Below are 15,000 nucleotides of genomic sequence, written 5' to 3'. Positions count from 1 at the left end.
AAGCAGGCAAACCAGACAATAGAGAGTTACAGTAGTCAAGGCGAGAGAGAATGAGAGAAACGACAAGTCTAGATGTTGCGTCAGTGGACAGATATTTCCGGATGGAAATACCTCATTACCCTGGTAAAATAAATTTTCGTTTCGTTTCATATCTGTCCTCTGTCTGTCTGTCTGTCCTCTCTCTCTCTCTCTCTCTCTCTCTCTCCAAAGCCCACACTATGAGCTTGTCCAGCCCCCAATGAGACAAATCATGTTGGCGTAACAAATCATGACGCGACAGACCTCCCAACCCTCGGCGAAACTCTTCCGAACAGTGTACCAACCCACACTGCTGGGGGATATAACAGGAGGGGGTGGGGGTGGAGAGAAGGGGGAATAGGAGAGGCGGGGGGTGGGGGGGGAAGTGATGGGTTGTTTATCATCAGGAACAGGGCAAAGAGGATAAGGAAGGAGAGGGGTGTGTGGGGGGGGGGGGGGGTAGCTGAGCCAGAGGTGGGACGGGGGAGAGGGGTTAGGGGGGTGGGGGTGGAGGCGCGAGTGGGCTTGCTGTGTACACTGTCTTGACAGCCATAGACAGTCATCCCTTGACAGCCATAGACAGCCATCCCTTGACAGCCATAGACAGCCATCCCTTGACAGCCATAGACAGCCATCCCTTGACAGCCATAGACAGTCATTCCTCGACAGCCATAGACAGTCATCCCTTGGCAGCCATAGACAGCCAACCCTTGACAGCCATAGACAGTCATATCTTGACAACATAGACAGCCATCCCTTGACAGCCATAGACAGCCATCCCTTGACAGCCATAGACAGCCATCCCTTGACAGCCATAGACAGTCATCCCTTGACAGCCATAGACTGACAGCCATAGACAGCCATCCCTTGACAGCCATAGACAGCCATCCCTTGACAGCCATAGACAGCCATCCCTTGACAGCCATAGACAGCCATCCCTTGACAGCCATAGACAGCCATCCCTCGACGTGTGGGCTTCTCGCATTTTTGTACAAAAGAAAAGCCTTTTCACTGCTTGACATGGGGACTTATCTGCGAACTAACTTAAAAGCTCCCTTGGTGGACAAAGGATAAAGTTCGAGAGTGAACGAGTGTGTGTGTGTGTGTGTGTGTTGTGTGTGTGTGTGTGTGTGGGAGAGAGAGAGAGAGAGATACTTTAATACTTTGACACTTAAATATCACTGGCTATGAGGTTCTGATGAGTGAATGCGTCAACATATGTTGCTGTTTTTTTTTGTTTTTGTTTTTGTTTGTTTTTGTTTTTGCTGCGTAACACAACAGTGTGGTAATAGGAACGAACCTCCAGTTCAGTTCACTTTCTCAAAGAGGCGTGACAGGTTCGGACAAACCCATGTGCGCAACACCACATCTGCCAAAGCAGATGCCTGACCAGCATGCAGCGTACGTAACCCAACGCCGCGGCGCTTCGCCGTCAGGTCTTGAGTGAATACGATTGAAACAAACATTGAAACAAAGCAAAAAACAAAGTTCATCCCTGGAAAAGGAAAGTGCTGACAACCAACCAAACCCACATCAACACATTGTAACAACGCCGTTCATTCCACCATCGATTTGAAACATGTTCCATCAGGTATGTTACTAAGGGGAAGCAAGCGTAATCCATCTAACCACGCAGTGTACATGTGAGTAGTGTTTCTTGTCAAGTCCTCAAATCTTCTGACTGAAGTTTTGCCATCAAGTTCATCACCTTGTCGTCTTCAGACGTCAGCATGCTAAAGAGATATTCTCTTTCTGCAGTATCTTTTTTTCTTCTTTTCTTTTTCTTTTTTAATCACACACACACACACACACACACAGAGACACAGACACACACAGAGAGAGAGAGGTAAATAAAAAGACAGACCGGCAGACAGAAAGAGAGAGACGGAGAGATAAAGAAGGAAAGGGGAAAAAAAAAAGTAAGAAAAAAGGAACTGAATCACTTTCATATTGATAACACTAATGATCGTGACATTACATGTCATTTGTGTAGAATCATTGCAACTTCTGTCTACAGAAATGAAATAAAGTATAAACACACACACACACACACACACACACACACACACACACACACACACACACACAACCCCCCACCCTCCACCCCCACACCCCCAGCACTCAATTCCCGGGAATCAATGCAGGGGAAGTTATCCATAGTTCTAAAATGTCCAACAATGACTTGGCAGACTGTAGTGTTGTTCCCCCTTACGGAAAGCTTGCAAGCGACTCCTACAACACATTCTCTCTCTCTCTCTCTCTCTCTGACACCACATGCAAGCGAATCACATTGACAAGACAAACCTGTAAGCACGAAGAGGTAAATAACTAAACATACATGGAGTAAAAACTACTATTCAAAAAAAAAATATATATATATAATGTGTTTGTTTTTTTTATTCAGGAAGAAACAAAGGTTGCTTTGTATAATAAAAAGAAAGAAAGTATTAATGCTTTTTATTCACGAAGAAACAAAGGTTGCTGTGTTTAATATATATATATATATATATATATATATATATAATGCTTTTTATTCACGAGGTTGCTGTGTTTAATAAAAAGTATAATGCTTTTTATTCACGAGGAAAGGAAGGTTGCTGTGTTTAATTTTTTTTTTTAAATGTTTAAAAAAATAATGCTTTTCATTCACGAGGAAAGGAAGGTTGCTGTGTTTAATTAAAAAAATAAAATAAAATAAAATAAATAAAAATAATGCTTTTCATTCACGAGAAAAAAAAGGTTGCTGTGTTTAATAAAATAAAAAAATTTTTTAAATAAAATAAAATAAAAATAAAAATATATATATATATAATGCCTTTTATTCACGAGGAAACAAAGGTTGCTTTGTTTAATAACAAGAAAGGAAAAAAAAAGTAGGGATGAAATAAGAAAGAAAAAAGAGAGAGGGAAAAAACACATATATTAAATAAAAAAGTGAACAAAAAGTGTATCAAAATGAAGCACACTGACAGACTATCAGTGAAAGAATGAAAGCAAAGGAAAAGAAAGGGGAAACAAGAGAGAAAGAAAAGATGATTAAAAGGAAAAAGAAAGAACTTCTGAATTTCTATTGAAGCAAACTTTTTATATGTGTTAACAAAAACATTGTTTAAATCAAAGAGACGAACGGAGTAAAAATAAAAAATTAAAAAAACCATCACTGACATAGTGATGACAGGTAGAGATAATTTTTAAAGTCATATGGTAAGACCAATCATCAAAAAAAAAAAATAAATAATAAAAGTAATAATAACAACAAGAAAATTATCACATACAATTTCTACAACGGTTCATCATAGTTATACCATGTCCAGGAATGGGCAGCTTTCATGCAAAACCAGAAACTAATATTTTCTGAAACATGCACACACCACACTCGCATACACACACACACACACACACACACACACACACACACACACACACACACACTCACTCACTCACACACACACACACACACACACACACACACACAGGTACTCATGCATAATACAGTCTTGCAGTCAAAAAAAAAAAAGAAAAAAGAAAAGAAAAAGGACATTCAATGTAAGAAAATACATGATAGATTCCAGCTTGGTATCAACAACACCAACAACAACAACAAAGTACCACCTGTTCTTTTCAAACAGGGGGAGAATAAAATAACTATGCCAAGGGTTATATGTCAAAGCTTCTTCTCTACCAGTACAAAAAACTCTGCCCCACAATAATTATGCACGGTCATTCACAAACTGCGGGTTTGACATGCTGTTGCTGCCATAACAGGCCTGTCTACCATGTATCTGGAACTCATCACATTCATATTATATTAAAAAAAAGAATTGAACTGAAATTCCAGTGAAAATGAAGCACACCAATCGTTCCATGCAAACATGCACAGTGTTCTCACACAGAAAAACTGCTACTGGCAACACAACTGGTCCTGTTTACTTTTCAAAACACAATTAGTTAAAGACTTCAGATATATATATATATATATATATATATATATATATATATATATATACCTTTTCTTTTCTTTTCTTTTTTAATCGAAAAAAAACACACTTGACAGCAGTTTGAGGGAAGAAAACCTAAATCAGAAAGGGGTGTTTGTTGGTTTTTTTAAAGGCCCCTCATCCCTCCCCCCTCCCCCACCCCCTCCTAAGAAGTACCAATCAATCTGAATGACAAAGGAGACAAAACGAACACCCACCCATGTCTACAGATGACAACCAGATGATAACAGTCACAGAATCAGGCACATGCCTTTCAATACTGTGGCATTATCACGGATCCATTGCAATTGCTTCAGAAACCAAAAAAACCCACAAAAAAAAACGTGAAAGTTTTTAAACATCAATCCCTAGCTAACTTGACTTCATTTTCGAGTCAACAAATTAGTACAACTCATAATTACCTCTAGTCTATAATGATAATGGAAGATGGAATTATGTTCAAACATGTAACAAGGCTTTTTTTTTATCTTATTCTTCACCGTTTTGCACGTTCTTTGAAAGAAATAAAGAATAACAGAAAGAAAGAAAGAAAACTCCGTGGTGTGACATTGACAGATCAGCGCAACACTTGTTAAAAAATAGTGCACCTTTGATCGGAAGAAAAACCAGTGCAGTTGCATAGGGTTAACAGAGTATAATAAGACAGCATCACACCAGACAGATAGGACATCACGTGAAAATGGAGAACAGTTAAGTTTCAATGTATGGCATGGCATTCCGACAAAGTTTCAATGTATGGCATGGCATTCCAACAAAGTTTCAATGTATGGCATGGCATTCCGACAGAGACACCTTTTCTAACATTCTTCACACAAAGAGACACGTGCTCCATCAGATATCAATCTTAACAGAAAGACATATTTTGTATCCAAAGCATTCTTAACAGAGAAAGATGTCTTTTCGATCAGATGACACTCTTAACACAGAAAGACAAGTTTTCTATGTGAAGCATTCTTAACAGAGAGAGGTGTGTTTTCTATTAGTTGACATTCTTAACACAGAAAGACATGATTTCTATCTGAAGCATTCTTAACAGAGAAAGATGTGTCTACTATTAGATGACATTCTTAACAGAGACTGGCGTGTTTTCTACGAACATTTCAGCCTGTAAAATCTTCGTTCTGTGTCTAACTATGGGCTGGACATATCACTGAAAGATGAAAACAGTACAGACCACCAACCGGAATGTTAATGACATGATCATCACACAACAAATGATGCACATGTTCAACCTCAACGCCCACCCAACAACACTATACAAGTCTTTCCACACGTGAGAGCTTTATTAAACAGATGTGAGTAACACACACCATTCCCACACCCACATTTCAAGTTGTTACACTGAATCAACACCACCCTGGTGATCCACTCCGAAAGAGTCAAGGCTGTGAAAGCTTTACAAGAAACAAGAGCACACACCTGACACGATGTTCAGTCTAAGTCAGCTTAGCAAAGCAAGTGTTGTTACACACGCCCCCAACCCTCCAGTGTATGCGTGTAATCCTCCAGACCTTTTTAGTGAAGCAGTAAATAAAAGACATGATCCTATCAGCTCTTCAAGCCAGCATTCCCCCTTGGCCAGTTGTGGGCAAGGGAAAATACCTTTAACCCCGTGTTCCATGGGGGGTATCATCTATCCCGGACACTGTATCGTTCTAGGCAATACACAAACTGACAAACCACACAGGTATGATGATAAAAAAAAACCACAAAAAAACATCGTACGGCTAACAGTCCATGCCGATAATAATGACACAGGCGACTGTATGGAACAATTTCGGTGGGCAGTAAAAAAAAAAAAAAAAATGCAAGCAGCAATCTGGAGCAAAAAAAAAAAAAAATCCAATATTGAAAAACTACAGGAAGCAACAGACAAGTTTTAGGAAACTTGTGTTCGCAATGCTTGTCGCTGAATGTGCCTCCTCTTCCTCCCCCACCGCTTCCCCCACCCCCCATCCCCACCCCTGACACTTTCCCCACTGTGCACTCAACTTCGCCACCCTCCCCCCACCCCCCATCCCCACCCCTGACACTTTCCCCACTGTGCACTCAACTTCGCCACCCTTCCCCCACCCCCCATCCCCACCCCCCACTGTGCACTCAACTTCGCCACCCTTCCCCCACCCCCCATCCCCACCCCCCACTGTTCACTCAACTTCGCCACCCTTCCCCCTCCCCCCATCCCCACCCCTGACACTTTCCCCACTGTGCACTCAACTTCGCCACCCTTCCCCCACCCCCCATCCCCACCCCCCACTGTGCACTCAACTTCGCCACCCTTCCCCCACCCCCCATCCCCACCCCCCACTGGTCACTCAACTTCGCCACCCTTCCCCCTCCCCCCCATCCCCACCCCTGACACTTTCCCCACTGGTCACTCAACTTCGCCACCCTTCCCCCACCCCCCATCCCCACCCCTGACACTTTCCCCACTGTGCACTCAACTTCGCCACCCTTCCCCCACCCCCCATCCCCACCCCCCACTGTGCACTCAACTTCGCCACCCTTCCCCCACCCCCCCATCCCCTGACACTTTCCCCACTGGTCACTCAACTTCGCCACCCTTCCCCCTCCCCCCCATCCCCACCCCCCACTGTTCACTCAACTTCGCCACCCTTCCCCCTCCCCCCATCCCCACCCCTGACACTTTCCCCACTGTGCACTCAACTTCGCCACCCTTCCCCCACCCCCCCATCCCCACCCCCCACTGTTCACTCAACTTCGCCACCCTTCCCCCTCCCCCCATCCCCACCCCTGACACTTTCCCCACTGTGCACTCAACTTCGCCACCCTCCCCCCTCCCCCCATCCCCACCCCTACACTTTCCCCACTGTTCACTCAACTTCGCCACCCTTCCCCCACCCCCCATCCCCACCCCTAACACTTTCCCCACTGGTCACTCAACTTCGCCACCCTTCCCCCACCCCCCATCCCCACCCCTGACACTTTCCCCACTGGTCACTCAACTTCGCCACCCTTCCCCCACCCCCCATCCCCACCCCTGACACTTTCCACACTGTTCACTCAACTTCGCCACCCTCCCCCCACCCCCCATCCCCACCCCTGACACTTTCCCCACTGGTCACTCAACTTCGCCACCCTTCCCCCACCCCCCATCCCCACCCCTGACACTTTCCACACTGGTCACTCAACTTCGCCACCCTCCCCCCACCCCCCATCCCCACCCCTGACACTTTCCCCACTGGTCACTCAACTTCGCCACCCTTCCCCCACCCCCCATCCCCACCCCTGACACTTTCCCCACTGTTCACTCAACTTCGCCACCCTTCCCCCTCCCAGTTTTTTTTTCTTTATTCTTTTTTTGTTTTTAACTCTTTCTCTGTCAGCAGTCACTTTGTATAAGATCTAATCCTTAACCTTTCATCAAAACTATGAACGGTGGACTGACTTTCTCACTGCGATCACATTCAAAGCTGTATCAGTCTCTTCTTCTCAAGTTCACCATTATAAGTCAGTGTGTGGAAAACGTACAATTCTGCCATCACCAGGCCCACTCAACTTTAGTTGATGCTCAATGAACGTGGTTTAACGAGTCGCTCTGTCTAACCGAGAATAAATTTGGATCACTAAAATTCGTGCTCACTCTACCGTCAATAAAACGCAACTATATTCGTCTTCTATTTTGTTTCAGATAATCTAAGGATGAAGTTTGTAAATTATCAAAAAAAATAATAATCTGCATGCTCACACTGCTGTGAATCTGGCATATGGACAGAAGAGAAATCAAATGTAAAACGAAGTCCTGTTTTAATCTGAACGTGAATCATTCCTTCGCTTCAAAAGATTCCAGAGATTTGGACAACTTCAAGTGAAGGCCCCACTCCACTCCACTCCAACAACAATTATCATCATTCAGAAGAAGAAGAAACATAGTTTCCCGACATTGTTTAACACAAGAGAAGATCATGAAATTGATCTCCTGTACAGCCTGTGAGTTCAGGATTTCTGGAACAGACTCTGCAAAGAATTGCTTTCGAAAAATGTCACCACCACCACCATTATTACCACAAACAACCAGGCATGTTAGAAGGAGACCAAAAAAAAATAATAACAAAAAAAAAAACACCACATCCTTGACGTTTCATGTTCAGTACCTACCTATAAACGTTGCCAGGTAGTCCGTTATCAGTGACAACTATCTCCTCTCTACATCACTACCTACATATATAATTATTGCCAGGTATTCTGTTATCAGTGACAACAAACTTCTCAATGTCTACATTCCAGTCTACCTGTAGTTATTGCCAGGTATTCTGTTATCAGTGATAACAAACTCCTGTCTACATCCCATATCTACCTATAGGTATTGCCAGGTATTCTGTTATCAGTGACAACAAACTTCTCACTGTCTACATTCCAGTCTACCTGTAGTTATTGCCAGGTATTCTGTTATCAGTGATAACAAACTCCTGTCTACATTCCATATCTATCTATAGGTATTGCCAGGTATTCTGTTATCAGTGATAACAAACTCCTGTCTACATCCCATATCTACCTATAGGTATTGCCAGGTATTCTGTTATCAGTGACAACAAACGTCTCACTGTCTACATTCCATATCTACCTATAGGTATTGCCAGGTATTCTGTTATCAGTGACAACAAACGTTTCACTGTCTACATACCCAATCTACTTAAAGTTATTGCTGTGTATTCTGTTGTCAGTGATAAGAAACGCTTGTCTACATCCATTCTTACCTTTAGTTATTGCAAGGTAGTCTCACCTCACTGTCTACCCACCTACCTGCCTACCTACCTACTTACCTTCTTATCTACCTATAGTTATTGCCAGGTAATCTGTCATCAGCAATAACAAACACCTCACCTCACTGTCTACATCCCAATCTACCTATAGTTATTACCAGGTATTCTGTTATCAGCGATAACAAACACCTCACCTCACTGTCGACATCCCAATCTACCTATAGGTATCGCCAGACAATCTGTTATCAGCGATAACAAACACCTCACCTCACTGTCGACATCCCAATCTACCTATAGTTATTGCCAGACAATCTGTTATCAGCGATAACAAACACCTCACCTCACTGTCTACATCCCAATCTACCTATAGTTATTGCCAGGTATTCTGTTATCAGCGTTAACAAACACCTCACCTCACTGTCTACATCCCAACCTACCTATAGTTATTGCCAGGTATTCTGTTATCAGCGATAACAAACACCTCACCTCACTGTCGACATCCCAACCTACCTATAGTTATTGTCAGGTATTCTTCTATTATCAGCGTTAACAAACACCTCACCTCACTGTCGACATCCCAATCTACCTATAGTTATTGCCAGACAATCTGTTATCAGCGATAACAAACACCTCACCTCACTGTCGACATCCCAACCTACCTATAGTTATTGCCAGGTATTCTGTTATCAGCGATAACAAACACCTCACCTCACTGTCTACATCCCAACCTACCTATAGGTATTGCCAGGTATTCTGTTATCAGCGATAAAAAAAAAAGAAACTTATTCCCCCCCCCCCCCAAAAAAAAACCCTCCTCCTCACTGCCTGCATCCCTCTGTAGCATTCCCTGGCTTCAGTGGGAAGAGGGAGGGAGGGAGGGAGGGAAGGACAAGCAAAGCACACAATGTTTCCGGAAGAGTAAGGGGCAGTGGACAGACAGACAGACAGGCACACTGGCTACATCTACATGTCAGTACACATTCACAGCGGCAGGCACAGTAACAGTAATAACAGGGCAGGAAGATGAAGGAAGAAGAAGAAAGAAAAAGAAAGAAAGAAAAAAAAAACTGCAGCTTACTACCTTGCATTACGCCTTTCCAGCTTGCCGCTGCACACCAAAAAGGATCAGTTCATGATCATTAGTCTCCACACACACACACACAGCGTGTTCGACGGTGGAGGTTTGGTTTTCAATGTGTTCAGAGAGACGTCTGTGTTCAATGTGGTCTCGATTAAAGAAAGCAGCTTGTTGAAGAGAGAGAGAGAGAGAGAGAGAGAGAGACAGACAGACAGACAGACAGACAGACAGACAGACAGACAGAGACAGAGAGAGACAGAGAGAGAAAATCTAAGAGAGAGAGAGAGAGGAAATCTAACATAATATAAATAATCGTGAAAAATTGCACGCATACAGTATGCCCTGTATGTACGTACTCTCTCACTCGCACACGCACGCACGCATGTCCGCACGCACACACACACACACACACACACACACACACACACACACATGGAATAAATCCAGTGTGTTTGCTTGATCGCCCATTCTGGTTCCGCTCCTGCTGGCTGGTGGCGGGGAGGAAAGGCAACGGTACCTGTGATTCGCACCGAAACAGCAGCACCAGCAAGTCACCACCACTTGCAGTGTCACAAGGAGGCGTCACTACGATCGGACACATCCTCATCTTCTTCTTCGTTCGTGGGCTGCAACTCCCACGTTCACTCATATGTACACGAGTGGGCTTTTCCGTGTATGACCGTTTGTACCCCGCCATGTAGGCAGCCATACTCCGTTTTCAGGGGTGTGCATGCTGGGTATGTTCTTGTTTCCATAACCCACCGAACGCTGACATGGATTACAGGATCTTTAATGTTCGTATTTGATCTTCTGCTTGCGTACACACACGAAGTGGGGTTCAGGCACAAGCAGGTCTGCACATATTTTTGAGCTGGGAGATCGGAAAAATCTCCACCCTTTACTGACACACCAGGCGCCGTTACCGAGATTCGAACACGGGACATGTTGCACATGTTCAGTGTCGTCTCACCAGAAAGACTAGACGCTCAGTTTGGTTTTCCAGTCAAACTTGGGAGAAAGGGCGAGAGCGGGACTGGAATCCAGACCCTGACACGGACACTGAACTGGCAGTTGAGCGTCTTATCCATTCTGCCACCTTCCCCCGCAGTGGTACCGGCACTGACTCAGCTCAGTAATACAAACAGGACAACAGTACTTCAGTCATTATTTACAGTTGGTCAGGTGTGACTTGGTGTTCCAGTGTTCACCAGTGATCAGGGTTCCAGTCCCCGTTTCGGTATGGTGCTGTGTCCTCGGGAAAGGCAGTTTAACAATAATTTTCCCACTCCAACCATGGAGTGAAAGGGTTACCTGACTTCGGCTTGGGAAGGGTTAAAAGCGGCGGAAGGAGAGGATTGGGCCCCGCCTTGCTGTGTGCCAAGCCCTGGGCACAGTAACTATTAATCCACTGCCCCCAAGGATAAGGTATCTTTAACCACCTTTTTTTTTTCTTTTTTTTTTTATTACGTCACGAGGGATTGGTAGTGTTTAGCACAGGAGATTCTTGTGGTGCGATGAGAGATTTGAGCAAAAAGATATCTTCATGAAAGCAAACTTTTTTTTTTTCTTTGTAGGGTGTGTGTGTGTGTGTGTGTGTGTGTGTGTGTGTGTGTGGTGTGTGTGTGTGTGTGTGTGTGTGTGTTTCCCCACCCCCTGAATGAAAGAAGCAGCACACTGAGATTTCAACGCGCATGTTTTGTCCGTCAGCGCCGTCACTGGGAGACCGCGCTCCAGTCCCTGACCATTGGCTGCACATTAACTTCGTCACTCATCAAGTGATTGGTCATGCTTGTCTTGATAGTCAGTCGTGTCCGACTAGGACCATCCGGCACAACAGCAGAGGAAGCAACTACTGCCCCGACTATCGAGGCTAGAATTTGGTTATCGCGGAGAATGCCACTCTCTCTCGGCCAAGAGGGTTTTTGGACAGTCGGCGATGGGATGGTTCCCAGAGGCCAACCGGCCCCCAAGGCTGCAGCACTAAGAGCCAGGGCAGTTTATGTCTCCTAGGTCATGGTTATGTCATGCATAAACCCATGCTGGTTTCTACTTTCCACACAACTGGTATCGCTCGCTCTTCCACTGCGGCACGAAAAGCAGCAATTTCTTATTCAGGGGAAATAACTTTTCCGTGTACCAGCTTTCGTTAATACGAGGTTACCTCCCTTACTTCGCACGCACACTCTCAAACTCTCCGGTTTTTTTTGGTTTTTTGTTGTTGTTTTTTTGCCTGTTCATGCACTTCAGACTCACGTTCAAAGCTTTAATGGTAGGCACCACACCACCACAACAACACCCGGACCAATCCTCTCCTTTCTTCACAAAATTATATCACCGGGAGAGAAAGGGAGGGGAGAGGGGGGAATCATTAAAAAAAATAATAATAAAAAATAAAAAATAATTATATATATATATATATATATATATATATATATATATATATATATATATATATATATATATATATAAGCACTGTAGCACAATCTCAACAATACTTCTTGACATGAAAGCCTTTATCGTGGGGCAAGGGAAACAGCAAAATGAACTGTCGATCTGCAAAACATTTCACATGTCCAATAATATCTCCCGGGAGAGAAACGAGTGTTTAAAATCATCGTAAAAAAAAAAAAAAAAACAACCAAACAGAAAAAAAAAACAAGTATGGAATGACGCACTTTAGAAAGTGCAAAACATGAACATGGTGTAATAACCACATAAAACGTTCCTGCGGTACACTGATTCCCCCAAAACAAGGAAGTGGAATGACGCACTTTAGAAAGTACAAAACATGAACATGATGTAATAACCACATAAAACGTTCCTTCGGTACACTGATTCCCTCAAAACAAGGATGGAATGACACACTTCAGAAAGTGCAAAACATGAACATGATGTAATAACCACATAAAACGTTCCTTCAGTACACTGATTCCCCCAAAACAAGGATGGAATGACGCACTTTAGAAAGTGCAAAACATGAACATGATGTAATAACCACATAAAACGTTCCTGCGTACACCGATTCCCCAAAAAGAAAGAATAACAAAAACAAAACAAAAAGCGAGAAAGCGACAAGCAGTGGTTTGGATACTGTCCACTCAATGCTGTTAGACTCAGTTTCAAAAGACGACGATTACTCAAGTTTCAAGTTTCAAGTTTTAAGCATCCTTTCACTCCTTCCTACTGGAGTGTGGAGGATTACTGCAAAATAACGTTTTCATGCCCAGAACAAACATTTCCAAATACACAACAATGTCACATAAAAGTTGAGAAAACACACACACACACACACACACACACACACACACACACACACACACACACAAATATATAAAGAAAAGTTTCACTAAAATCAGTACACACACGCACGAAAGCGCTACACACACAAAAATCGCCCCCAGAGAAATGGCAGGTGGTTTTCAAATATTTTGGATGAGAAACAATCGGGTGTCCTGCGCGAAGCACGCATTTTATACACATGTTAAAGAACCTATGATAGAAAGGGACCTGTCAATGGCAAACATTATGCACAATTAATTCAAATATTTATCAATACAGAGTTCAATATCAACACAGAGATCGTATAATACGGTGCAATGCAGTACAGTATAATACAGTGCGCTATAGTATAGTACAGTACAATACAGTATAGTACAGTGCTTCTTCTTCTGCGTTCACTCGTATGCACACGAGTGGGCTTTTACGTGTATGACCGTTTTTACCCCGCCATGTAGGCAGCCATACTCCGTTTTCGGGGGTGTGCATGCTGGGTATGTTCTTGTTTCCATAACCCACCGAACGCTGACGTGGATTACTGGATCTTTAACGTGCGTATTTGATCTTCTGCTTGCATATACACACGAAGGGGGTTCAGGCACTAGCAGGTCTGCACATATGTTGACCTGGGAGATCGTTAAAATCTCCACCCTTTACCCACCAGGCGCCGTCACCGTGATTCGAACCCGGGACCCTCAGACTGAAAGTCCAACGCTTTAACCACTCGGCTATTGCGCCCGTCATAGTACAGTGCAATACAGTATAGTACAGTGCAATACAGTTCAGTGCAGTACAGTAACACTGCAGTGCAATACAATACAGTGCGATACAGTATAGTGAAGTGAAACACAGTCCAGCACAGTGCGATACAGTATAGTGAAGTGAAACACAGTCCAGCACAGTGCGATACAGTATAGTGAAGTGAAACACAGTCCAGCACAGTGCAATACAGTATAGTGAAGTGAAACACAGTGCAGCACAGTGCAATACAGTATAGTGAAGTGAAACACAGTCCAGCACAGTGCAATACAGTATAGTGAAGTGAAACACAGTCCAGCACAGTGCGATACAGTATAGTGAAGTGAAACACAGTGCAGCACAGTGCGATACAGTATAGTGAAGTGAAACACAGTCCAGCACAGTGCAATACAGTATAGTGAAGTGAAACACAGTCCAGCACAGTGCAATACAGTATAGTGAAGTGAAACACAGTCCAGCACAGTGCCATACAGTATAGTGAAGTGAAACACAGTGCAGCACAGTGCAATACAGTATAGTGAAGTGAAACACAGTGCAGCACAGTGCAATACAGTATAGTGAAGTGAAACAGTCCAGCACAGTGCGATACAGTATAGTGAAGTGAAACACAGTGCAGCACAGTGCAATACAGTATAGTGAAGTGAAACATAGTGCAGCACAGTGCAATACAGTATAGTGAAGTGAAACACAGTCCAGCACAGTGCAATACAGTATAGTGAAGTGAAACACAGTCCAGCACAGTGCAATACAGTATAGTGAAGTGAAACACAGTCCAGCACAGTGCAATACAGTATAGTGAAGTGAAACACAGTCCAGCACAGTGCAATACAGTATAGTGAAGTGAAACACAGTCCAGCACAGTGCAATACAGTATAGTAAAGTGAAACACAGTCCAGCACAGTGCGATACAGTATAGTGAAGTGAAACACAGTGCAGCACAGTGCAATACAGTATAGTGAAGTGAAACAGTCCAGCACAGTGCGATACAGTATAGTGAAGTGAAACACAGTGCAGCACAGTGCAATACAGTATAGTGAAGTGAAACACAGTGCAGCACAGTGCAATACAGTATAGTGAAGTGAAACACAGTGCAGCACAGTGCAATACAGTATAGTGAAGTGAAACACAGTCCAGCACAGTGCAATAC

General features: G+C 43.7%; 1 long non-coding RNA gene across 1 annotated transcript in view; it reads right to left on the bottom strand.

Moving 5' to 3' along the window:
* The window catches only part of LOC143283140 (uncharacterized), a 146,080-nt gene that overhangs the window by 100,456 nt on the left and 30,624 nt on the right, over positions 1-15,000 (bottom strand). Inside the window, exon 2 of the long non-coding RNA XR_013055355.1 lies at positions 9,822-9,848. This is a non-coding gene — a long non-coding RNA (uncharacterized LOC143283140). The remainder of the gene's footprint in view (positions 1-9,821; positions 9,849-15,000) is intronic.

Source organism: Babylonia areolata, chromosome 6 (assembly GCF_041734735.1).
Source record: "Babylonia areolata isolate BAREFJ2019XMU chromosome 6, ASM4173473v1, whole genome shotgun sequence".
Lineage (NCBI taxonomy): Eukaryota > Metazoa > Mollusca > Gastropoda > Neogastropoda > Buccinidae > Babylonia > Babylonia areolata.
Note: the sequence above shows the minus strand (reverse complement) of the source record. Positions and strands in the feature narration are given on the sequence as shown.